This window comes from Thermobia domestica, chromosome 1, assembly GCF_964235325.1.
Source record: "Thermobia domestica chromosome 1, izTheDome1.hap1.1, whole genome shotgun sequence".
NCBI lineage: Eukaryota > Metazoa > Arthropoda > Insecta > Zygentoma > Lepismatidae > Thermobia > Thermobia domestica.
The window spans coordinates 63,911,576-63,939,298 of NC_137454.1; the positions used below are offsets into that span (position 1 = coordinate 63,911,576).

General features: G+C 35.6%; 1 protein-coding gene across 2 annotated transcripts in view; it reads left to right on the top strand.

The window, feature by feature from the left end:
* smog (G-protein coupled receptor 158 smog) overlaps window positions 1-27,723 on the top strand; it is a 337,058-nt gene that overhangs the window by 90,680 nt on the left and 218,655 nt on the right. The gene's annotated exons all lie outside the window — the stretch shown is intronic.

Sequence of the window (27,723 nt, forward strand, 5' to 3'; positions counted from 1 at the left end):
AGGCTATTTCTGTGAATATGTAATATAAATACATAAAGCAAAAAGTCTAAGTCAAAAAAGCCTGGTTTAAACCAAAAAAGCCTGGTTTAAACATCCCCCAAAAAACGGGTTTTTGGCATTTTCAAAAACAACCACGGTTCTTGCCAACTCTGCTTACTTTTGTATATAGGAGGTTAAAAAATTCTTATTATATACATTGGTTAATCCTGTGGAATTCATAATGTAAATATGTTGAAGAAAAATTGTTTGAAATATTTTTTCGAAATTCATAGTTTATTTTCGATGTTTTATATTATTATCAGCATCAACCACTAATTAAATGATTTTTTGTGTTATAGAGAAGCGATACAAAGCGGCAACTGTTTTATCAATTTAAAGCAGTAATTTGAAAAAAGCCCAAAATTTCCGAAGCAAAAAAGCAAAGCAGAAAAAACCGAGTCTTTTTTCCAAAAAAGCCGGTTTTTTTCCGAGCCCTTGCATCTCTAGTTAATATACAAAGACCTAACTATAAAATACATGTCCGTGGAAGTTCGCAGTTCGTCAAACGATAGCACGAACCAAGAATTTCCAGATGATTGCACACACTTCTTGATACCTCCTCGTATTAGGTTTTAATATAATATATTAATATCACAGTAAAATATTTCTTGAACGAAGAACAAACTATAAACCAAATTCTATACCAAAACAAAAATGGATTGGTGTCTATTCGTGGTTTATTATTATTATTATTATTATTATTATTATTATTATTATTATTATTATTATTATTATTATTATTATTATTATTATTATTATTATTATTATTATATATATATATAATTTATAATTTATATGATCTACCCAACATTGTTAGGGTCATAAAGTCTAGGAGGCTTAGGTGGGCGGGTCATATAGCTAGAATGAAAGAAAGTAGAAACGCTTTCAAAGTCTTGACTGGAAGACCAATCGGAAAACGACCATTAGGAAGACCTAGGCGCAGATGGGAGGACAATATTAAGATGGATCTCGCAGAGATTGGAATACAAAGTAGAAACTGGATGCAGTTAGCTAAGGATAGAAATCAGTGGAGAGCTTTTGTGAACGCGGCATTGAACCTCCGGGTTCCATAGGCCATAGAGTTAGTTATTATTATTATTATTATTATTATTATTATTATTATTATTATTATTATTATTATTATTATTATTATTATTATTATTATTATTATTATTATTATTATTATTTGGTCTGCCAGTTCGAGTTTGGACTATCACTAAAAATATATCAAAATGTATAACTTTCAGCTTGAATATTGACATATTTCATTTAGAATGTGATTATTTATTTGAAGTTTAAGTTCGTTTCCTGTACTGAGGCTATAAGAAACAGGCTCTGTGGTGAGCGTAAAACCGAAAATACGCGAGCTCAATTCGTCTCCGAGCTTCCGATTGATATATGCTGCTGTGCACCGACTCATTCCGTGTAAATTGGTAATTTGTTCGAAAGTTAATACATTTATAAACGTACTCTCATGTAATTGATTTGTTTCAGTGTATGTGTACAGGGACCGGCTCTTGCTAAAGGTACATCGTTCTTGGTGTTGACTGAAGCATCGTTATAACCAAGAAAAGCTACTTCAATTAAGAGGTGACGAATTGCCGTGTTTAAATTGTGATTTAAGGAGAATAGAAGGGGTGTGTTGACAATGTATTAGTCAACTAAGAAAAATCTGGTGGCTGTAGCACGTTAGGGAGTGCATAAGCGTTACGCATTCGTGTTTCATGTAGGGCTATAACGCACTTTCTAACACTTCCTAATATAAGTTGATAGGCAACCGTAACGATGACTAAGTGAAGTGGGTTGTATATCACTCAGGGGTACTGCAGAAAATTTTCGGAAAGACTGAAAACAAACCCTAGCAAGATAAGAAGAAATTCTATCATTAGGAACATCGGCAGAGATGGTAAAATGGAATACCTATTTTTTTTTTACCTACCAGAGAAATGTAGTTAATTTATAAAATTATATTTACTGAAATATATTTAGTAAATCTTTAAAAATGATTATGATAAATGTTGCAATTATAACGGCAACTGTTAAGGAGTGAAAAAAATCACACATACACATTAACACTACGAAGGTGTGTTAAAAAAATGTCCACCCTTTACTTAAATAACGATTTTTATGAATATTCCGTTAGTATCATATCATAGGTCAGGTTTGTGTAAAAAAAATGACATAAATTGCATTTTCTGGCTTTCAGTGTTTTTAATTTCTAAAATTTAACCTTTAAAAAAAGTTTTCGTGGTGGACATAAAGTACTCACCATTGGTGCAATGTGTCACCATAAAGTTTAAAATTCTGACGCTAGACGTTGCTGCGGGCACAGCTGATATAAAGTGTCATTCACCAATGGCGGTCTGTCAATCGCAGCTTCAAAACCATGCCTCCACACTAGATCTAATATCATATATTTGTGATAAACAGCTAAATATCGTTATTCTTCAGTGGAAAGTATGAGTGAAGTAAACAACACATGTTTTTACTTTCTTTCAAAAGCAAATATGGCATATTTTATTTCCGATAGTAACATTGAACGCGAAGTGGCAATGAACACAGATGACAGTGAACTGTATCTAGATTGGATGAAATTCTAAGTGAAAGCGAAAATCACTTCAGCGATGTAGGCAATGGTAATTATGGTCAAGAATTCGAAAAAAAAACGAATAATAATGGTGGTTGTACTGACGATGAAGAGGCAAGTTCCCCTTCATCGGGCGTCGCATATATTGTTGAAAGTGGCCGAGTGTATACTAAAGAAGCTCGCCGTCCTGCACGCAGAACGCAACAGAATATTATACGTGAAAAATCAATCTTACGACCATCAGGAAAGGTAAGCAGTATAGCAGCCATTTTCTAATTTTTTTTATGAAAGACGTTTTGTCACTAATTGTTAAATATACTAATAAAGAAGTGCAAAGAAGAAATGTTACTGAAACCAATGAGACTGAAATGCTGGCTTTGATTGGAATTTTGATTTTGATGGGTGTAAATACTAACAATAATTTGAACTATCATGGCTGATAGTCAAAGAATACGGTAAATCCTCATATATAGCAGGCGTGAGTCGAAAGCGATTCACTTCACTTCGAAATGTTCTTAGATTTGATGAAAAAAAGTACAAGGGTTGAATGAAGAGCCACAGACAAATTTGCTGCTTTACGTGAAATATTCCAGCTTACAAATAAAACGTTTACCAGGCACTACAAAGCTGACCAAAACAATGTTGTCCATGAAATGTCTTCGTCTTTCAGATTAAGATGCCCGTTCAAGGAGTTCATGAAGGATAAATACAAAAAGTACAAGATATTGATAAGAATGTTAGCAGACTATAAACAACGTTATGTTCTCAATATGGAAGTTTAATGCCGACAAAGTAGAAAGTTCGACCCCCCAGTCAAGGGGACCTGAAGAACTAGTGAAATGACTTGTTGCTCCCATTGTGTCATAAATAAAGGACGCAATGTGACAACTGACAGGTATTATATATCTGTAGAACTTGCCGAAAAATTGAACAGAGACTTGAATCTCACTCTAGTTGGACCGATGCAATGCAATAGGAAGCATATTCCAGAAGAACTGAAGTCCACCAAAGACTCATTTTATGATCAGTAATATCATATTCAATGTGAAGATTTTTGACGATTTTCACGTTTTCTGTACGCTTTTGGATAAAATTTGAATAAATCATGATTTGGATATTATATTGATATCACTCAAAACCTTAATTTGATGCGATTTTAAAAAGTATATTTTTAAAAGTAATTTATTTATTTTTTAATTAGGCCTACTCTGTAAAGTTTTTTTTTTAGTTAAATGCGTCTGAAAAGACCTTATAGAAAAATATATTGTATGTAAATGTGAACCTAAGAACTGGAGAATAGTTGAAAGAATATATATCAAGAGAAGTGACTTCCATATCCTCCAGCAACTCGCATGAAGTTGGGAATAATAAAAGAAATCTAAGCTGAATTTCTCGTTGCTTTTACTTTTGCATACATTTCTCCCTTCCTGTTATTTCTCCTTACATGTTGCTCTCTCTCTTCATGTATATGTATATATGTATGTGTGTGTGTGTGTGCAAGAGAGAGCAAACGAGTGAGAAGGAGAGACTGGAACCTGATCAAAGATGGCGTCTTTTGAAATGCTAATACCCGCAGGAGCTCCAGTGAAGTTTGCGCCCGAAGAATCTAGTGAGGCTTTTCTTTCCTGTAATCGAATGATCGTCTTCGCCGCTTTACACGAAATGCAGCCTGCGTTGCGTTCCCTTGGTTGTTCCACCTTCTGCGTTCACAGAGGGAGAGAGCGAGAACGCCTCTGGTGGTGCTCTGCTTTGTCTCTTTTCCTAAGTGTATCTTTATTCTCTCTCTCTCTCATGTCCTTTACTGTTACTTAGACACAGATTAAACTATCTCTTATCTTCAAATCTTTCTTCTTCCCAAAAGGGAAAATTCAGAAACAAAAGTCAGCTCTTCTGAAGTATTGAGTGATTTTTGATACCAATATCAGAGAATTTCAACTCAATTTAACACATAGTGCTTTACTTACTATTTTTTTCTAATTTTAAAAATACGTCTAAAGATGTATATACAGAGACACTTTCTAACATACTAATTAAACATTTCAGGCGTTCCAGATAGTAAGGACAAAATCTACAAAATTTAAGCGACATCTGAACGCTCACAAATTACATTTAAGGTATTCCATTGGTTGAACTGGAGTTTAGCGTCTCTTTCAGCATCAAGGATATATGAGATATGGACCTACAGATTAAGATAAAATCCGAATGCTTTCAAGTAGGGCACGGTGGCTCAGTGATAGAGCGCTTACCTCTTGTGCACGGGGTTCGATGTCCGTCCAAGTAAGTTTGTGGTGGAAAACATCGTGTCCGTAGGTTTTCTCGGGGTACTTCCGTTTCCTCCCACATTTCATTCCACCATTCTTCCATCATCACTCACTTGCCTTAATCATAGTCTTCCTTAGCTTAAATGGCATAATCGTGGGACGTTAAACTGAAAGATTTTATTTTCATTTCATTTCACTTACTGTTCATCAACTGTTTTTATCTTCCGCTCCCTCTTTTTTCTTCCAGCATACATTCTATAAAGCTCCTCATAATACCGCACACAGTTTATTTTCATAGGAATCTGGGTCCCTTTTACGAAAATTATAAGCTAATTACTTCATTCGTTTTATTTTATGGAACCACTATATGGAATGCATTATTTTTTTTATGCCCGTTAACATATAGCCATCATTCCCTCCTTTTTCTTTTTTACTTTTTCTTTCTTTTTTTTTAAAGAAAAAAGCGTTTCGTAGCATGTATATTATAGACTATATTTGTCACTGTGTCATTACTCTTTCCGTAAAGTTATGTATATGCTCCATCTCAAAGAAAAGAAAAGGAAATAAATTCAAATGAGAAAGTCATTTACATTCCAAGCAGTTCAAATGTGTGTATTTTTTTTTTTAACAAAATAAGACGACACATTACACTCTTCTTCATAGTTACTGTGAAACTTTCTCCCTGAACATTAGGCAGTCAGATGAATCATATACAGTGACAGGAAGTCGTTAGGGCGTCATATGAAAAGTGACGGCGTCTACACGACATACAAAACGACCTGCTGTCACTTCTGTCACACAAATACATAAAAAAGTTTATCCTTAGAATGATTGCTAAGGCTATATGCTGTATACACTGTATACGAGATAAACAAGCAAATATTTTAGCAACTTCATATTGGATTATTTAAAGTTTAGGAAGTTTTAATATTTTAAGACAGTTGTGTGATATCTTACACGTTGTCCACTAAAATAACTCTTCTTTAGCAATAAAATTTTAATATTTATTGTTTGCGGGTTTAGCGTTCCGTTATACTGCTAAGACTATATGATCTTTAAGTTTTACGTCCCACGCTTATACTGGCTAGGCTAAAGGAGACGGTGATAATGAAAAATGAATGGAATGGTGGAATGAATAAAGTGGGAGGAAACATAAGAACCCGAGCAAACCCACGAGCATTGTCCACCACAAAGCCCACTTGGTGCTAGCTGAGAACGAACCAGGGACCCCACGCAACAGAGGTGAACGCTGTACCACTGAGCCGCAGTGCCCCTTGAGACTATATGAGACGTGGACATATAGCTTAACTTGGTTTCCGAATCAGATGAGCTTTCACCAGAAATCTAAATCCGGACTTCCCACACTGAAGGCATGTATGCTAACCATAGACCTACAAGTGAGCTCGTTCATTATTTATTGTGGTCTTCTGCAGTTGAATGATAAGTGTAGTTATCTACAATGTGCATGGTCATTAGTTCGAGTTCTAGTAGGGTACAGATTTTTCAATGTTGATTTAGTTTTTTATTACGGATTTTGAAAGCTACTTAAATTAACAAACAGTATATACTGGTCTAAAAACCCGGAAACAACGGCAATAATAAACGATGTTCTGATTCGCTGAACTGCCCGAAATCCTTAACAAAGTTTAATCCTTCATGTCAAAGAACTTTGGATGTAACAGTTATTAATGTCAGAGAGATATTTAACATTGAATCGAATCAAACGAACGTCAATTCTTTAAATAATATCAAACTCCATTATTTCATTACGATGACGTATTAAACTTAAAGAACTAGTGTACCCCTTCATGACGCTCTAGTGACTAGCGCGCTAGATTTTGGCTCCCGGACGATTTCCGGTAGAGGAGCCCTAGATTTTGAACACATTACAGTAGTTTGAACTCCGTCTTTAACTGTAGATTCACGTCTTATATAGCCTCGGTGCTGAAAAGAAGCACTAAACTTAAGTGTCATCGTCAACAATCAGTGTTTGATTTAAAGCATATAAAAATACTCAAAAGTTTTGTTACATGATTTATAGTATTATTAAAAGATCTGTAAGACTGCCCCTTCTCTTGGGTTAGTAGTAAAGATTTAACTTGTATTTGATTTAACTTGTAATACTGTGGCCCCGCATAGCATAGTCGCTAACGCTTTTGCCTTCGGTGCAAGCGGTCCCGCGTCGATTCCCGGTGGGGGCACTCGGTCGAAAAAGTGTAAAAAGCTTTTCAGGCCAGCCATCCGGAATGAGGTCTTCCTGGGTTTTCTTCATTCACACCAGGCAATTGTCGGGCTGGTACCGAACATATACTGCCCAGGCCGCTTCCTTCCTTCCATTTCTCCGGATAGTGTGCTCGCCGAGGGACGTCATCCCTCAAACGTGACGGGCTAAAATGGCCATAGATGCCGAAAGCCCAGAAATCTAAATCCTCAATCATTGATACGCAGTACTATAGAAATCAGGCGACTGTATTGTCTCTCTTTTTTCAACATCATATTTTATTTTTCCGACAGAGGCGGTAAAAATATATTACTTAAAGCGCCGTACAAAGAAAAGTGAAATTCTTTATTAATAATAAATAATATTTTGGTTGAGAAACCTTATCAGGAATTCGTCCCAAGTGTTAAATGGGTTTTGCATGTTCTAGAAACAGATTTAGAAAGTCCCTAAAGTGTAATATATATCAGTTTCAGTTCCTAATGGAAATAGTTAATGAAGTTATGGCACAATAAAGAGTTGGAAAAAGTGAACCTATATTACGGTAGAATTTTAAGGGTCTTCACTGCAGCGAAATTAAACTACCGCTAATTTGAGAGTTTTTCTGTAATATCTTCAAAACAAATAAAAAATATTCGAAAAGCAGAAACGTAGTGGACTAGACAATACGATTTTGTATATGATACCTTTACCACAATTCACATATCTGCCTTTGGTATGCCGCTATTTACAGAACCCGCAAAAGATGCTAAATCTATCTACAGTTGCAAATCGAAAGTAGATAGATGAGTTGTGATAACGGTATCACATGTAAAATAGTATTGTCTAGTTCAGTATGTTTCTGCTTTTCGAATATTTTTATTTGTTTTGAAGATATTACAAAAAAAGAAACTCGAAAGTTAGCGGTAGTTTAATTTCGTTGTAGTGAAGACCCAGGCAAACTCTAATAAATTCAAATGCATTTAAGAAATCTGTTTAAAAAAATTGTAGTAACATGCACACTATAGCGAGTATTTAAAGACATTATCATCAATACTGTAAGTAATGAAGTGTGTCTAACTCCGTATGCACATTTTTTTTAAATTTTCAAATCGTATTAAATACATCATATTATCAGATAATAAGATAGCTCATAATGTTGAAAAAAACTGCGTCTAATATGTAGCAGTGTTTGAAACTTTAAGAATTATTTGAGAAGATTTATGTTTCATTAGTAATTAGTAGTGAAGGTTATATAAATGTAGATTATACAAAATTTCGTTTGTATGTTCTCGGAAGTGAACTTTCGGCACAGTTACAGACGTACTATCTTTTTGTATCAAAGTCACTTACCTTCAGAAAAGATATAAGACGTCTTCAAACACGAGCCGTGAAAACAAGATACATATTTTACTGTTTAATCTACTATATATATGTACACATTAATCTTACAAATACAATATTTTACTTTTCTACATACAACAACGAGGAAATTGGGATGAACATTCAGTCTTCGTAGTGTGTTCAAAGACCTGAACAAACAATTGATTGGGATAAAATAAGACAAAATAAATGTCTGCAAAGAAGAGGCTGTATTCCATCTTGAAAGAAGAAGATGGCAAAGCATCGTATAATAGAAGTAGAAAAGGCGATCGTATTTTGTTAGAATGACGTCAATGAGGCTACCAAAGGGGTGTACAAAATGGAAGAGGGTGGATAATCAATCTGCGACGTGATGTACGTAGATGAAGAGCAAGAAGAGATTTAAAAAAAAAAGTGGTGGATTCGATTTTGGAGGGAAACAGGAGACGAATTTGTCGCTAACTTGCTTTCCACTCGGAATACAATCCTCTCTATCTTTATGTAGAATGTATTTCATGTGTGGCAGGGATTAATATCCGAAATGAATCCACGGTGTCTAGTGAAGGAGAAAGGCTAGCGTTCGATTAGCTTTTGTTATTCATTTCCTCCTTTATTCCTCTGAAATATTTGTATTTCTTCTCAAAATTATATTATTTTCGATTTGTTTTATGTATGCGTCATTTTGGTATATGTTTGGAATGTGATGGATAAAATAGACAGAATTTTACCAACTTATGGAAGTTTTTTGTTGTTGCTGTCGAATCCATTACAACCGTAATTAATACCAACAATTCTTGCACTCGAAAGAAAACGCACACTATATTGTAAGAAAATGGGAAGTTCTCTTTAAAAGATATATCCTAAAACATTTTCTATAATTTTTAAGGGGACCGCGGTGGCTCAGTGGTAGAACGTTCACCTCTGGTGCATGGGATTCTTGGTTTGGTCCCAGCTGGCGCTAAGTGAACTTTGTGGTAGACAAACACCATGTTCGTGGGTTTTCTAGGAGTTCATCCGTTTCCTTCCACTTTCTTCATTTCACCATTCTATTCATTTCTCATCACCGTCTTCTTTATCCTCTCCAGCGTAGCAGTGGGACGTAAAACAAAAATTTCATTTCATTTCATTTTAATTTTTTTTAAAGTTTTGTTTTTACTTTTCTAACGTTCCACGATTATGCACGACTAAGGGAAACAGTGATAATAATGGGAGAAATAAACCGGAAGGAAACATGAGAACTCCGAGAAAACCCACGCATACAGTGTTCAGTTCTAAGTTAAACAGTAGGGCTCCATCTTATATAGCATCGTAACAGAAAACAAACATTCATCTTCGATCAAAGAAGTAAATATTTGTACTGTTAGGTATTTTAGGATGTGCCTCCTCCCTGATCTGTAAAATGAATTTTCCACAAAATGCAGTTGTTAGACAGAGAAGTTTTCAGTAAGTACTTATTATGTAGATTTTAGCTTCATTTTCTGTAAAGTACTATTTGGCAGAATTTTCAACGCTCTATGTGTTGACTATTAAGGGAAGTTTAAAAATCAGAACGAATGTAATACCAAACACAGAAATAATTCTAATTCTCGAAACAAATGCGCCGTCGATGCTAATTAGCATCCGGATTTTTAGCTCTGGAACCGCCCGACCAATCTCGATCAAATTCCTGACGTAAGTGCGGCTCTGACCTGGGAGTGTTTTTAGCTATTCGCTTTGACGGTAGAGCTTAGGGAAGGGGGAGGAGGGGGAGTCTAAAATACATAAAACTTAATAACTCTTGAACCAAATGGCAGATCTCGCTCAAACTTTCAACATACGAGGTTCGGACCTGGAATGTTTTCTATTATTTCATTTTGTCGGAGCAACGTAAGGGAGGGGGAGGAGGGAGAGATATACTAAAATGAATAAATATAAAAATATAAGTGACTATGTTTGTGAGTTAATAAGTCTTGAACCATCCGATCGATCTAAATTAAATTTCCAACATAGATGAGGTTCGAACCTGCAAAATTGTTTTATATAATTTCACTTTGACGGTAGATCTAAGGAGAGAGGGAGGGAGAATATATGAAAATGAATAAAACTTAATAACTCTTGAACCACCCGACCGATCTCGATCAAACTTTCAACATAGATAAGGTTTGGGCCTGGTATGTTTTCGTCATTTAACTTTTACAGTGCAACTTAGTAGAGGGGGAAGAGGGAGATATATGTTTAAAAAATAAAAATACAAGTGACTGTCTTTGTGACTTCATCCGATCGATCTTAACCGAATTTTCAATATAGGTGAGGTTCGGACCTGGGATATTTTTTATGTATCACTTTTACGGTAGAGCTTAGGGAAGGAGGAGGGGCAGATCTATAAAAATAAATATAACCTAATAACTCTTGAACCACCCGACTGGTCTCGATGAAATTTTCAACATAGATGAGGTTCGAGACGGAAAAGTTTTTTTACTTTATATTTTCACTTTGACGGTAGAACCTAGGGGAGGTGAAGGGGAGGGGAGGTGAAGATTTCTATATAAAATAAATAAAACTTAACTCTTGAACCACCCACCCACCTTGATCAAATTTTCAACATAGATGACGTTTGCGCCTAGAACAATTTTTGTCATTTAACTTTTGCAGTGCAACGTAGGGCAGGGGAGGGAGAGATATATGTAAAAAAAAAAAAAATAAATAAAAATGAAAGTGGCTGTCTTTGTGACTTCATCACCCTTGAACCACTCAACCGATCTCGATCAAATTTTCAACATAGATGAGGTTCGGGCCTGCGATGGTATTTATCTATTCACTTTGACGGTAGAACTTAGGGGAGTGGGAGAAAGAAGTTATAAAATAAATAAAACTTAATAACTCTTGAACCAAACGAACAATCTGGCTCTAATTTTTAACATAGATGAGATTTAAACCTGAGATGGTTTTTGTCTTATTACTTTGACGGTGTAACTTAAAGGTGGGGGGGAGACATTTAAAAATGATCGAAAGTAACCTATATTAGTGTCGAATCCAGTTTTCGAGGTCGCTAAGATGAACAATGACATGTTCGATGTCGTGTCTCACAATATGGGGGATGGAGGAGGATATATAAAAATAATCGAAAATGACTGATATCAAAGAGCGCTTTAGTCATAGTAAAAACTGACTAAACTATTTCTCTTAGTTTAACTCAGCCAAGGGGGTAATTGATGCTACTATAATGATAAGCTGTGAAATTATCTTGTAAAAACATTTTATGAAAAGTAATCATTCGTTACGTCTTGCCTAAACAACCTTTGTTACTTCTTGCCTAAGCAATCATTTGTTACGTCTTGCCTAAGCAATCATTCGCTACGTCTTGCGTAAGCAATCATTCGTTACGTCTTGTCTAAGCTTTCATTCGTTACGTCTTGTCTAAGCAATCATTCGCTACGTCTTGTCTAAGCTATTATTCGTTACGTCTTTCCTGAACAACCTTTGTTACTTCTTGTCTAAGCAATCATTTGTTACGTCTTGCCTAAGCAATCATTCGCTACGTCTTACCTAAGCAATCATTCACTACGTCTTGCCTAAGCAGTCATTCGTTACGTCTTGCTTAAGCAATCATTTGTTACGCCTTGTCTAAGCTATCATTCGTTACGTCTTGCCTAAACAACCTTTGTTACTTCTTGCCTAAACAATCATTCGCTACGTTTTGCCTAAGTAATCATTCGCTATGTCTTGCCTAAGCTATCATTCGTTATGTCTTGTCTAAGCCATCATTTGTTACGCCTTGTTTAAGATATCTGAAATGAAGTGAAATTTCTTGTTCAACGTCCCACAATTATGCCCTGTACGCTAAAGGAAATGGATATTTACAAAAGTAAATTATTATGAAAGAATTGATGGAGTATGTACATATGGAAGCAAATAAGAGATTCCCGAGAAAATTCACGGACACAATATTGTTCACCACAAAATCACGTGGTCTGGAATAGAATGAGGATCCTCTCATACCAGATATGACCGCTGTACAACTAAGTCACTATGACTACCCTTCTCAAAGTTATCATTGTTTAATAAAGGGTATTGCAAAGGAACACTAGGGTTTTACCACAAGCCAAATCTTGAATTTTTCTATTCGAAACTAACGCACACTGTAATTCCTAGGGCAAACTCGTCAGGAGGGCCGCGGTGCCTCAGTGGTAGAGCGTTCACTTCTGCTGTCTGGGGTTCCTGGTTCGATTCCAGCTCGCATCAAGTGAACTTTGTAGTGGACAAACACTATGTGCGTGGGTTTCCTCGGGATTCTCCCGTTTCTTCCCACTTTCTTCATTCCACCATTTCATCCACTTATCATCACCGTCTCCTTTAGCCTAACCGGCATAACCGTGGGACGTAAAACTCAAAGATTTCATTTTTTCAAAGCAATTAAATTGTGTATGTCATATCTAGTTCCAGTTTGTGCAATAACAATCCGTATGAATGATTAACATGAAAAAAATTACGTGGAAATGTTGTGAACATCCCGAGTGACCATGAATGTTACGAAGAAGAGCTCGATGCATAAATTTTGATAAATCAAAATTTAGTTGGTTTCTTATCTATCGTAAATGTCTCACTTTCAAATTAAATTGTAATGTAAATTTATGAATATAGTGGCCCTGTAGGTACGAGATTATCAGTTGGTGACGATGGAGCAAGTGTAATGTAAGTTTCTTTCTCAATAACTGTATCATATGAAATTGTACGCATGCGCAAAAGGGTTAAAATGTTTCTATAGAAAGGTAACGCAGAGCTAACACTACTCCTGACGCAATAACCTACCCTCTGACAGATTTTGACTCACTCACCATTTTACCATCCTAACCGAGCATCTCTCTTGACCTACAACAGGGCAGGGTTCTGAATAACCACTTACTATTCACCTCATTAACAAACGATTTCAGTTTTTAATTTCTGAATAGTACTTCACCAAAATAAGATTTTCATTAAGTAAAAGGAAAAATTCTCGCTACCTATCAGTGGGTTGCGACCCACATTCTGAGAAACACTAACCTAGACAGTAACAAAAAAAAAGTACTGAAAGTGGTATTATCGAAAAAGTCTACAAAATGGCGGAAAAGAAAACGCGAATATAATTGTAGTATGTTGTGGAACAGTAAGTATAGCAGCGGTCGAGAATAAAGATTCGGTCAACAGCAAGCAGCTCCGGTGGCTCTACTCCAAGAGACATTTTCAATATATTGCTTTCGCTAGAAATTCTTCGCTTCTACACTTCCCTGTAGGAGATTATTTTTCTTTCTCATTCTGTTGCCTGTCGGCTTCGACGAGTGGATGCCTCGTAGAAACAACGAGAAGAAGAAGAAGAAGAAGAAGACGAAGTGGGTACAATGAGTGAGGCAGAGTCGTTATCAGGCGAGAACTCTTCTCGTTGGCGTTGTTTCTTCTTCATCCACCTGTCAGCTGATATTTTGATGTTGGTGTACGGAAAAGGGATGCGTTGCGTTTTCACCCAACTCGTGAATCTAGTGAAATTTAATTTTGAGCCGTTGTCGTGTTTTGCCTGCCACACTCTGACAGATAACTTCTACAGAGAGCAACCAGAGAGCACGTTAAAAAAAAAAAAAAAAAAAAAAAACTGACAAGTGTTTGTTTCATTTTAAGGAAGAAAAAGTGTCAGTACTTTAACACCTTTATTATTACAGTTTTTATATTTATCAGTGGTGACAATTACTAATGGAAAATCATCGATTTGAAATATGCAAACGAAATAGACTAAATAATAACAGCTTCAATGTCTTCAGTATACCCGGGCGCGGTACCTCAATGATATAGCAGAGCTCCCTCGAGGCTAAGCAGTTAGCGTACGCGCCTTTGGCGTGGAAGACCTGGGTTCGATTCCCGACGGGAGCTCATGTGGTTCGGATTCCACGTTAATCAGTAGGTCCACGTTTCATATAGCCTCGCTGCTGAAAGGGACGCTAAACTCAAAAATCGAATCCAATCTAATCAATGATACAGCATTTAAATTCAGTGTGAGGGGTTAATGGCTCGATTCCAATTTATATGACTGTTAACTTTCTCGAGATGCTCCCGTTTTCTTCCACATTATCATTCTACCAAATCTCAAAATTATTCACGTGTATTAGTTATCCGTCTTCTTTAGACTACAGAGCATAAGCGTGAGACTTGAAATAGATATCATTTCATTCCAGTATTCATCACAGGGAGGATCAGAAACTAAGGTTACAACGTCGATATTTCTGGAGTTTCGTATGTTATAGAGGAATGAGGAGTGTAGGGAATTTTAATACATGGAGTTGGCAACTCTGTAGAGTTTCATTTACCACCTACGGCCACCTACGGCGCTAGTTGTAGGTAACCACAAATGGCTACTCATTCGGAAGAAGTCCGCTCAGTTATTCGATTTCTGTGGGCGAAACATGTTCCCGCGACTGAAATTCACCGGCAGCAGGTAGAGATTTACGAAGAGACTGTAATGTCTTGTCAACATTCTACAGAATGGTGTCGAAAGTTTGCGGCTGGCGAAGAAAACAACACGCGTCCGCATAAAGTCCAGAAGAACGCTGTTGAAGCAGTTTCGTTGGGGCATCATCGACCACCTTTCCTACAGCCTGGACCTCGCTCCAAGCGACTTTCACCTGTTTCTGCACTTCAAGGAGCACCTAAGAGGCCGTCGCTTCGCTTCAGACTAGCAGATGAAACATTTCGTGACAACGAGACTGAACACACAAGGACAGGATTTTTACGAGAGGAAATCTTGAAACTCATCCCACGATGTGACAAGTGCCTCACCCGATATGAAGACTATGTCGAAGAATAACCTAATGTATATACTATCTGTTCGATGTATTGGTTGTATGAAATAATGTGTATATGTTTCACTGCAGGGTTTGTAACCTTACTTTCCAATCACTCTTCATACCATTGAAAATTATTTAATGGTTACATGTACCTGATTGTTCCTAATCCTTTGGTGGGCATCAAGTTTGGCTATGAGACGAAATGATGATATGTCGTATCGATAAGCTGCAATAAAAATGATGTCTCGTCTCCGAAAGTGCGTGTTTGTTTTTATTGGAAGATCTTTATCTCGTTTCATTTCGTGGACAACCCTGGTAGATGTAATTTCGGGTTCGAGTTTTGGTGAAAAAGAGAATTTTCAAAGTTGAGTCAGAATCGTGAGGTAATTGAGGAGCTTCGTAGTATTAAGAGATAGCATATTAAGGTTTAGAAAAATCTGAATTAACGGCAAAGAAAATGGATGTGCCAATCAAGCATCACTCGACTACAAAAAACATCTATCCGGTCATTGTCATTCGAAAGCTAGAATATCAAAGTATTATATTTTTTAAATATGCTATTCATAAGATAGAAAATTTATCCGTCAACCGTCCGTCTGTCTACAGGCAAGAGAGTAAGAACTGTCATACTTAGTGAAAAATCGTTTTCTGATAGGCATTCAGTGTTTTAAGCATAATTTAAATACGGTATTCACCTTTATTCCTCAATTGCCACACGGAAATAGTAGAAACCAACTATTTCCGTTCGATATTGATAGCCTTAACAGTGGAAACAGTATTACATAGCGAGAAACATTTTATAAAGCTTTCAGTTTAACGTCTCACAATTATACCTTTTAGGCTAAGGGAGACGAATGATGAAGGCAAGTGAATGATGATGAAAGAATTGGTGGGAGGAAATAGGAGTATCCCGAGAAAACCCACGAATACGATGTTGTCCACAACAAACTTACTTGGTCGAAGACCCCACGCACCAGAGATCAGCGCACTACCACTGAGCCAGCGTGTCCGAGGGAAACATTTTATCTATACAATAGATAGATAGATAGATTTAGCGTCTGAAGAGTAGATTTCACCTCCGCCCTTGTTTCTCTATTGAAAAAATAAAGTACTAGAAGTTTACGTCCATTTGCTGTTTCAGTGTTGATCCTATACACCTAGAGCAAAAACAGCAGTACGAGGCTTGCCAGAAAAGTAAAGCTACAAACCAAAAATAAGAAATATAGGAAATGTATTGGACGTAAAGAAACCTATACTAGGGACTTTGTTACAGAGGCTGCTTTTCTACATAAGTACCACAATTTCCCAAACATTTATTGAAATGCGGATTAATCTTTTATATCCCAGAATCGTAAGAATCCAATGATTGCATCTGGAACCACATTGTGACTTCTTCCCTAACCTCATCGTCGTCTTCGAAGTGTTTTCCGTCAAATTGTTTCTTTAAGTACAGAAACAGATAGCGGTCACTGTAGATTATTAGTTTAGTAAGTATTAGTGATATACCTATAAAATCTCTATTCTTTCACAAATAGTATTTAAGAAAAAAAAACACGATATTTACTTAGTAACACTGAATTTCACATAAAGTTTAACATCTCGATACCACGAAACTGAATTATAATGTTTCTATTGAAAATTATAGTCTTTCTCTGTGATCAACATTGGCGATAGCAAGATGTCCATAAGGGCGATGGTCATGACGCAATGTGCCATATATACCATATGTGTGCCATATATGTGTGTGTGATTTTATAAATGTTTATCGAGAAGTCAATAGTTATAACAATTAAAATAAGTTTAATAACTGAATAAACTACAGGTTGACTCAAAAGTCAGATTACAAAGGAATCTATAGTATGTGCTCAATGTGTACACGTTCAACATCAATGCATAAGCGACGTGTCCAGTTCTCCACAACTATTGACAGAATGTTCCATTATCATCATGTCCATACACTGCAGAATGCGTTCTTTTAGCTGCTGGATCTTTAACTGAGTAAATTATCACTTTTATTTTACTTAAAAGATAGGAATTCTTCTGCGCGGGGTCTGGAAACTGAGGTGACCACTCAAGATGTTACAATACTGAACATTAAATTATCTATGTACAAACAACCCACATTGAAGAGACGCAGCGACATGTTAAATGAAAAAGATGGGGGAGGGAGGAACATTCGGTAACATGTCCTCTTCAAGAAGATATTAATAACCCAATTATGAGAAGAATACTTCCATGCAAAACGGTCTTATTACTCTATGTCTCACACAACACTATAATATTTTACTATGAATTCTTGGAATACTCCTCATTTTAGGAAATTAAATGAAGGCTGTCTGAGCAGTACCATTATGGGAGTGTGTACTCGTCAAGTCTCAAACATTACTTAGCTACACTACATTTTCCTTCTTCCTTTTCCTAACCATTATGTATTATTAGGAATGCATAATCCATCATTGAAAAACAACTCATAAAGTGCATGTGTTGATTATTATCAACAAACATCTATTTTCGTCTCGACGCCAATTGCTTGGCATAAAGCTATTGATTTTCATTTTTCCGAACGTCTTACGTTGTCTTAGCAAGAAAAGAAAACGAAAAACAAAATGCATTACAATATTTATTATCATCAATATGAAAGGAAAACAACAGTAATTCTTTCCTTATCCTGCGCGGAGTTACTATGTGATTTAAAAGTCAAGGCACGTATTCGAAATTTGAAATATGTACAAAATATGTGAACAAATCTTAAATGTTATAGTATATGATATACTTTTGAATCACTAAATATAACACTTTTCTGTCTCGTAAAGAACTAAAGCAAGGGAACGTTTTATTCTCTGATCCCTTTTTAATTCGCTTTAATTGCACAGTTAGAAAAAATAAAGAAAGCAGTAGAGAACTAACAGTAAATGACTTGTAAACACAAATAACGTAGATAGGTAAATTGATTGACTTGTATATCAGATCATGTGAACTATAGAGTGAAACTATATAGGATGTGATCTACAGAAGAAGAATCTGTATTGTGTTTCGTGCTTTCTCACAGGAAATCAACCTGAGACTTTGTGCATCAAGGACACGCCCTTTAATCATTAGTCTAAAGAGAAGGTTCACACGACATACACATGGTAAATTATGAAGATCAGTGCTAGACAATGTGAAAAATCTTTCAGAAAAACCGTTCACAAAATCTCTCCATTGACTTCTGCCCTTAGCAACTGGATCCAGTTTCTACTACGTATTCGTATTTGTGCAAGATCCACCTTAATATCGTCCTCCCATATGTGCCCAGGTCTTCCTAATGGTCGTTTCCCAATTGGATTTCCAGATAAAATTTTGAAACTTTTTCTACATTCTTTCATCCTGGCCACATGACTTCCCCACCTGAGCCTCATAAACTTGATGACCCTAACAATGTTTGGTAAACGGTGTAAATTGTACAGTTGCTCGTTATGAAGTTTTCGCCATTCTTCAATCCCGTTCCTCTTGGATCCGAATATTCGTCTCAAATATTCTCAAATACTTTCAGTCTGCGTTCTTTCCTGAGAGTAAGCGACCATGTTCCGCAACCATACAACACAACAGGCATGATTATCGATTTATAATTTTAAGCTTCAAATTTCTCGATAGAATTCGCAACCACAGAAGATTTTGAATTGAATTATAACATGAATTGTCTGCTTTCGGTCTTCATATAATTTCCTCTTGGATATGGTTTTGGTGTGTTAATATTGATCCTAAATATTTGAAAGTATCCATATAATAATGGAAGGTAGAACAATGTAAAGAAGGTGGATGAAGTTGCACTGCTAACAAATAAGAACGAAGTCAACCAGGAAATTAAAAGTAGGTATCATACATTAAATGACGAATCTTCGTGCCACTACTCCATACAGAACCCATGCCATTGCAACCGTTATCCTAGGAAGATGAAAAGATGAAATTCTCTATCTATTCTCTGTTAATTGTTTTATCTACTTAGACTGTCATCCTTTATATATATATATATTACCCTCACTTCATTCGTGGTCTTCCTTCAACTTTTCCTCCCAACAATATAATCTTAGTGTTCAATTGAATGGCCAATCAGATCAATGCTATCAATTCTCATCTCAAATTGTGACTAAAATGAATCGATTTTTGGTACTTTCTTCTGACCTCTCTGTTATTTCTGTTTATGATAATTAAGAACATCCTCCGTCATTCTAGGTCAAATGCATCCAACTTTTTTCTTTCTGATTTTCGAAGTCCCAATATTCCTGCCTCATACAGAACTATACTCTATGGAAACATTTTTCGTTTTATTATCCTTAGGTTCATCCATGTAAGTAGCCTTTACAGTTTTATTTATAGAGAGTGTCCATTTTCTTCTGCTTTTTCATTCCCGTTTTCTTCCCTCTTCCTTTCATCTCAGTACGGTATGTCATGTTAGTACACAACTTACTTCTTCATAAACTTCAGAATTTTTCTTCTTTTCTTGCTTTCATTTTTATTATTAGTACATCTTTTCCTCAGTTCCGTACGCCAATTACCTTGTATTTCTTGTTTTCCTACTACCAACTAAAAGAAATGAAATCTTTAAGTTTTGCGTCTCACGGTTATGTCGGCTAGACTGAAGGAGAGAGATGAGAAATGAGTGAAATAATTGAATGAAGAAAGTGCAAGGAAATGGGAAAACGCCAAGAAAACCCACGCACATGGTGTTTGTCCAATACAAAGTTGACTTGGCGCGAGCTACTATCAATTTGATGTTATCTGTAAATCTTATTGTGCTAAAACATTTTTCTGGTTTTCTTTTAATTTTATTTTCATTTTTCTTTCTTTTTCTTTCTTTTTTTGAAAAATTACGTAATTGCTTTTTCCATATATAAGTAATGGAAATGCACAACCTTGACTCGCTTGTTTATTTTCTCTTCCTCAGGTTTCCACATGGCTTTGACCCCTTCTCGGTTTTTATATCATTCTTCTATCTGCAGTTCATACTCTGCAAATTAGTTCATCATTTGTTCCAGTCTTTGGTTCCATACATTCTCGCGTAAGCAATCTCCATAAATTCATACTTCACAACCACGTGCTATACAAACATTGTCACCAACAGACGATGGAAGGAGAACACTGGGAAATCACGAAGCTGGTTCGGAAGGAAACCGAAGATGGACGATCCTTTCCTCACAAGCCGCCCTTTCAGAAGACACTTATAAGAGAGGACCACAAGTGGACAAAAGTATCATTCTAGAGGTGGTCATTAACCTACCAACACCTCTCTCCGAGGACTGCAATGGGCTATTGAAGATTTCCTCTAAATTTGATCTCTGGAGGCTGCAGTGAGCTAAAGAGAAATCCTAATAACCACCTTCCCCCCGAAGCTGCAATGAGCAATGGAGGAATTTTATAACTGTCTCCCGAGGTAGCAGTGGACAAAGAAAACTTCTTTTAATTAACTATACCGGGGGCTGCAATGAGCGAAAGGGTTCCTATGTAACCTAATACAAATTGAACCTATTGTATGCATTTCCGAAGCCACTATTGTGTATCATAACTTTGTAAATTCATTAGAAATCTATTCTTAGAATAAATAGCTGAAGGTCTCAAAACCCACATTTTAACAATTCTTCTCAGATTCTTCCTCTTCTGCACCCAAATTAATTCTCCGATAGATCTTGCTCTATTTCTCTCTCTATTCTTTGATAAAGGTCCTTACCTAGTACTTATGGCGTATGAGATAACAAATTTGTAGTCCTGTAGTAGTTGCACTTCATTCTTGGAGCCGGGGCTGTGACGTGGTCCTACAGGATAATCGCTTTCTTGGAACTACGTGGGATTTAAGCCCTGGTCGTGGTTTGAAGCCTACGCTAATAACAGATCTAATCTTCCATAACCTCCGTGATGCATAAAGATTATTGTAATTTTTTCTTCAAAATTTGTTGGCACTTTTCCTGTCTTTTCCTGCGTGTTAAGCAGGAATTTTGTATTTGTCCCTGATATTTTTCATTAGATGAGTTCTTATATAATCTACCTGAAGCATTTTGGTTCATACCTTGTGATGCGTTTTCAAATTCACATTCCTAAAAATGGAAAATTTGAGTTGTTTTGCACTAATTACTGTACTTCTATCATTTCCTTATCTAGGCTTTTTGTTTTCGTAAATTTTCTCTATTTCCCTCTTTTACTTATAAAAACATACAAATAGTTATTAGAATAAATGAAATAAGCGAAATTGGAAACATGTTAGATGGTTGGGTTGGCAACGGTCAAGCGCCGACCGGGTCAACGTATTGTTGGTGTTAGTGTGTTAGAACAAACTCATGAGGAGGGTAGAAGGACAGTGTGCAGTAAACTGAGCAAACGGTATTAATGTAAAATGGGCGATCTCTTTGATTTCCAAAAAGAGCGAATTGTTGGCGATTGGTTATGTGATGCGGTTATGTGACGAAAATGTGTGTCGAGGGACAGCGTCTAATGTGATGATCATCTACAAAACTCATGGCATTAGAGAAGAATAGTGGTGATGGTTTTGGGGTAGCATTTCTAAAGTGAAATATTATCGGCAATTACACTTAACCTATTGTACCAATACCTAAGAACGTGAGACGTACATAAGACGAATTGCATTTTGGAATCTCTGATTTTGAACAGTACGGTAAGAAGCGAGGCGCACGTGGGGATAAATTTTGCTAGTCAACCAACAGAGAGACAAAATCTCCACCCTGTGCGCAGGGTCACATGTCTGTCTGCATATATGGAAGAAAATATGAAATCAGTGATAACGGCAATACATAGGAGTGAAATCCGCACTTCTAATGTTATGTTTTTGAGCAAAATATGCAATTTTAATTAAAAATCGTAAAATAAGTAAGTAAAGTAAAAACATTTTATCAGAATAAAAATTTTGAACATTACGTATTAGCCATGGTTAAAATCACTTGTCAGATTTTGTTCTACGAAGTTCGTGACTTCTCCTACTTTCATAAGTGTAGAAAGAAATGAAGATTTTGCTTAGAAATCCGAGATCTAGTCATCATTGTTGTTTAGTTAACACTATCTGCTTAGAAGCGGCTTTAGCAATAGACCAGGTCTACCTAAAAATTTTAAAAATTATAAAAGTGAAAAAGGTAATAAATAAAATAACCTGCATTGTGCTTTATTATTTCCAAATTATGCTTTATTATCCTTAATTGGTAATCTCAATCATTGTTTTACATTAATCGTGTATAATATGTAATATTTACTACACACTAAATATTCTAAATATCTTGATCTATTTATTAATATTTTATGTAACCAGTTTCTTTCATATTTAATGAATTTTCTACTTAATGCACTGTAAAGAGATATGCTCTACTCGAGTCGGTTTTTTTATCACTCGTGTGTTTTTTTATTACTTTTTTTTTTATCACAGGTGCATATATACAGAAAGGAAAGTAAAAGATGCCACCAAAAAGCACAGAAAGTGCTCAAGTTCAAAAACTACACAAAACAATATAGTGTGGAGTTCTTGTGTACTATTCATTGTTGGCGGAAAGTTTTCTTCTTCTTTTCCCTTTTTTTTCTTTTCTCCACATCAAAGTATCACCGAAAAGTTTACAGAAATAAAAATAGGCTTTTCATTGTTGCAAATGTTCTCAATGATTTTGCATTGTAAATATTGGTTTTGAAAAATATTAAATACAGTATGTTAAACTTGCAGTTAAACAGAATTTTCCAAGAATTGTTCTAATAGAATTTTGCAAGAATTGTGCTATATATTTTAAATTATGCTCCATTTTCTAAAATTATGCTTTTTATGCTTTTAAAATTAGTTTCTTCTGGACCCTTAGACAACCACAACTATGTTCAAGGTACCAACCATATGTGTAAATTGCTGTTATGCTTTTTATGCTTTATATGCTTTTGGATTGCCCTAGTAATAAACATATTTTTACTGCAAAGGAACATAGCCAATACACTTATGTTTTTTAAAAATATCTTTGTTAATCAGGCCTATATTAATGGTAGAAATTTTTAACAAAGAGGATCTCCGAAGTACTGCAAAAATAATCTCCGAAGCTTAGGTTCTCCGAAGAAAGAAAAAAAGACTACGAAGGACGCGTGCCATTTGAAGTGGTAAGATTGTTTAATTCTCAAGTTTCAGGTGATAATGTACTGGTAACAGTGTACGGATTGATTTTTCAATGGTTCATATGCTTATTTCCGAAAGTATCAATCAATATTACCACTGGCATTATTCAAGAAAACATTATGTATGTGCTAGCGCGTGGGCATACTCAAAATTAAAATTCTAAACCCTGTGCCTGCCATTCAATCTGTTGACTATCTTGATATGAGGCCTTGTCGCAAGAAATTCTGTCCCAGAAATATTTAGAACTGAGGTATTTTATTTGTAGAATACTTTATCTGATGAAAGGCCAATGTAAATATGTACAAAAAAAACTATTTACGCAAAATTAACGAAAATACTACAGTAATTTTCCATTGATTTCCATACCTCACTGTTCCAGCTGTTAAAACCACTCTATCCATGTCTAAGTTTTTTATGTTAACTTGATGCAATAATTACTTTGATTTCTACCAATTTCAATGTAGTAGAAGAACTGCTGCCTTGACCGAATACGTTCTGTGTCTGGTTACTCCACATACCTTAGAACCAATTCGGTATGGATGCCTGACCTTATGATAGATTATTTCCCATTTAGCTCTGTAGCATGTAATGATCTCTGTTCGCCATATAAAGGTCTCTGTAAATGACATTATCAATCAGGGAAACAGCGTAGAATAATACTGTACTTTTTTGTTTTACCTTGAAGTTCTCTTTGAAGACAGGATCTTCATTAATTGTAGCTAGGTAGGTCCCCTGTGAAATGGTAGGATTAGGGTTAGGAATCATATCGCTGGGCTTTCGGCATCTATGATCATGTTAATCCATCACGTTTGAGAGATGCCGTCCTTCGACGATCACACTGCCCAAGAACTGGGGACGAAGAAAGGAATGGGGAAGGAAGAAAGCTCCTGGGACAATTATATGAGATACCATGACGGCCCCATTTGCCTGGTGTCAATGAGGAAAACCCAGGAAAACTTCACTGAGAATCACTAGTCTGAAAAAACTTTTACACTTTTTCGATCGAGTGTCCGCACTGTGGAATCAAATCCGGAACCGCTCGCATCGTAGGTGAGAAATTAGCTACTCGTTACGCTGAGCCACTGAGAAACGGTAAAATAGGGGTAGAGTAGCCAGTTCCTTTAATTTCTGGTCCTAATAGAATATATGAAAATCTGGAAATTAGAAAACTAGAAGAAAATGACAGATTGAGAAATACATAGGTTAATACCAAGTATCCTAATAATAGACGGCAAACTTCCCAGTTTCTGCGTTACACTAGTTCTAATAATAAACAGTTATGCTAATAGATGTCGCTACGTGTGCTATCGTTTGCCTGCCTACGATGGCTGAGTGTTATTATTTGTTTACTCAGCAATTTTGCATCATGTTTCTGGCATTGAATTTGTGGGGAAAATGTATAACTTTTTATTTTATTTTAAAAGTTGAATTTTTCGTTTCTAAAAGTAAGTGTATGTTTTGTTTTTTTGTTTTTTTTTTTAATTTCATTCCAAAGTTAAACTGTTCAGATGATATGCTGATGATACTGCTAGTATACAGAGTGGTCCGAAAGTAGGTATACAGTCCCGTACTGATCGACTCATGCCATTTTATATCATTTACTTATTATTATCCATACATGTATTGACTTAGTCTCTTCCTTATCTGTTCTTCATTTATTTTCACTTATACCTTAAGTTCGGAACAAACCAAAGCAAATAAATTCAATATACAGTAAAACCTGCCTTCAACGGACCCTTTATTAAACGGAAAACTGTCTTAAACGGAAATATTTCACGGTCCCATAAATTTTGGAGTGCAAAACGTGTAAAAGTCCCTTCATTAAGCGGAAACTGTGTTATGCGGACAACGGAAAGCAAAATAAACCTTTAACGGAAAATTCAGAGTTCCAGACTACAGCGTTTAGAAAATGTTTAGACATTCTGTGAGAGGGTAAATATATACATTACATGTCTGCGATAAATTCTTCGTTCCTTTGTTAATTTTTTTTGGGCATTGTTGACCTTCCCCAAGCACTACTCATATTCACCCCCACAATTTGTCCGTAGTCCCCTCACCTTAATCAAGAATGAAACGGAAAGTCGGAAGGAGAAGACGAGGTGGAAGAAGAAGAAGAAGAATACGGTACCGAGTTCGAAAAAGAGTGTAGAATAAAGACGTATCAAGATGATCTCAGAAGTTTAAAGGAACTGCAACAATTTGCCTTACGGAGAAATGACTCTGAATTACTAAGTGTAGTTTCTCAGGCTAAAGTGTGTACGGAAAGTACAACAGCTAAGCAGCAATGTATACAGAAAAAACTGCTTGACTACTGAAAAAATAAAGAAAGCGTGTGCATAGGATATTTTGTATTAATTTTAAACTTTTTGTGTATTAATTCGTAGAAGAAAGAAGCATTGTAATTGAAAAAGGTACGTACAACGTACGTACAATATTTTCTCAGTATGTCCGTTATAAGCATGTATTGAAAAAAAAAGACAGCGTCTACCTCCATTAAGCGGAAACCTGACTTTAAAGGAAATTTCTGCGAGTCCCGCTCGATTCCGCTAAAGACAGGTTTCACTGTATTAATAAATTAAAATGTCATACTTGATCGATGCTGCTCTGTATACCTACTTTTGGGCCATCCTGTATATAAAGAAAATATAGCTCCCCTGTTTCTATGCGGTTAGCGTACGCGCCTTTGGGGTGGGAGACACGGGTTTGATTTCCGACGGGAGCTCATGTGGATCAGATTCCACGTTAAGCTGTAGGTCCACATCACAAATAGCCTCGCTGCTGAAAAGGCAGCTAAAATGAAAGTCAAATGCAAAAATCAAAATAAAAAGAAAATAAATAATCATGACATCATTATACACTTCACTACGTCAATTAATATTACTCTTGTATAAGGCACTCTGATTTGTTATACGTTATTGAAGTCTGAAGAAAAATATTACTTGCTCTCTTATCTAATTTTGAATGCACGTCCTTTTTTCTTAATAAGATGTATACTGTATATGTATTAACGAATTTAGCGTGTTTTAAGTAAAGAGAATGAATTAACTGCTTCTGGATTCTGCTTCCTTAAAGAAATGATAGTTCTTAAGATTGAAAAAGACAGAGAGAGAGAAAAGCAAAAGAAGGAACGAGGAGGACTCTTGGAACATTAAGGAACCGTTGGAAAGAACCTCCTTTTACCTGAGCCTCTTTTGTGCTCAAAAGAATTCTTCAAAGGCGTAGATGTTGACGAAGAGAACAGAATTTAGGCGATGAAAGACATGCTAATTGGATCCTTTTTCTCTCTTTAGATATATATTTCACGAAGACCTTTGTATACACTCACTTCCACTGACTCTGTACTCTGACCTCTGAGTCGGTATTACGTATTTTAGTACATAAACATTTATAAATATAATAGCTGATATGTCCGTTCTTCGTCCGAACAGAATAGCTTTATCGAAAATATTTGATATATATATATATATATATATATATATATATATATATATATATATATATATATATATTTGAACATCATTCTTCCTTCCATTTCCGTACGATACTTTTCAATCAATGAAAAAATTTAAAAATAAATAATAATAAATAAAAAAAAATCAGTTCGACCCAAGTGCTAACAATGTTAAGAAATGAATACATTTAGTATGGTGCAGCCGATATTCTTTACGAAAAAATTAAACTATTCTCCTTTTAGAATACTTTTTTCTTTCAATTAAAATGAGCTGATAAAAAAATCGATCTAAGTGCTAATTGTGTTTAAAAAATTAATTTAGGTTGTTCAAACAGCTCCTCATTTCGGCTATTTTATGAATGCAAAAAGGGAACTTTAAATATTTTTAGAAATTTCCCTCTAACCTCTTTTTAGAAAAAAAGGATTCTCGAAAACGCTGGAGCTCGTATCCACTTATTATTATTATTATTGTTATTTTTTTTAAAAATAAGAAGTATATACCGACGTTTATGTTTCTAACATGAGAGGCTTGTAAGATACTCAATTTTTGAAGCTTGCGACTGTATGTTTAACTCTCCTCCCCCCTAGAATATATATTTTAATGGAAGTAACATGATTAAAATCCAGCTCGACCGGTCAACTGCTAACAATGTTCAAAAATTCATTTCAAATAATTCAGACGTTTCCTGTAACGATGAGATAGGCGTCGTCGATGTCATTTTCATATATTTCAAAAATAAATTGAAATTATCTCTTCCCCTGTAGAACCGGAATTTCCTACAACATTGAAGCGCGTATCCCATTGCTTTCGATGAGGAGTTTTATATATATATATATATATATATATATATATATATATATATATATATATATAACATGAGGCTATATTTATTAGAACAAGGATTATGATCGAAGT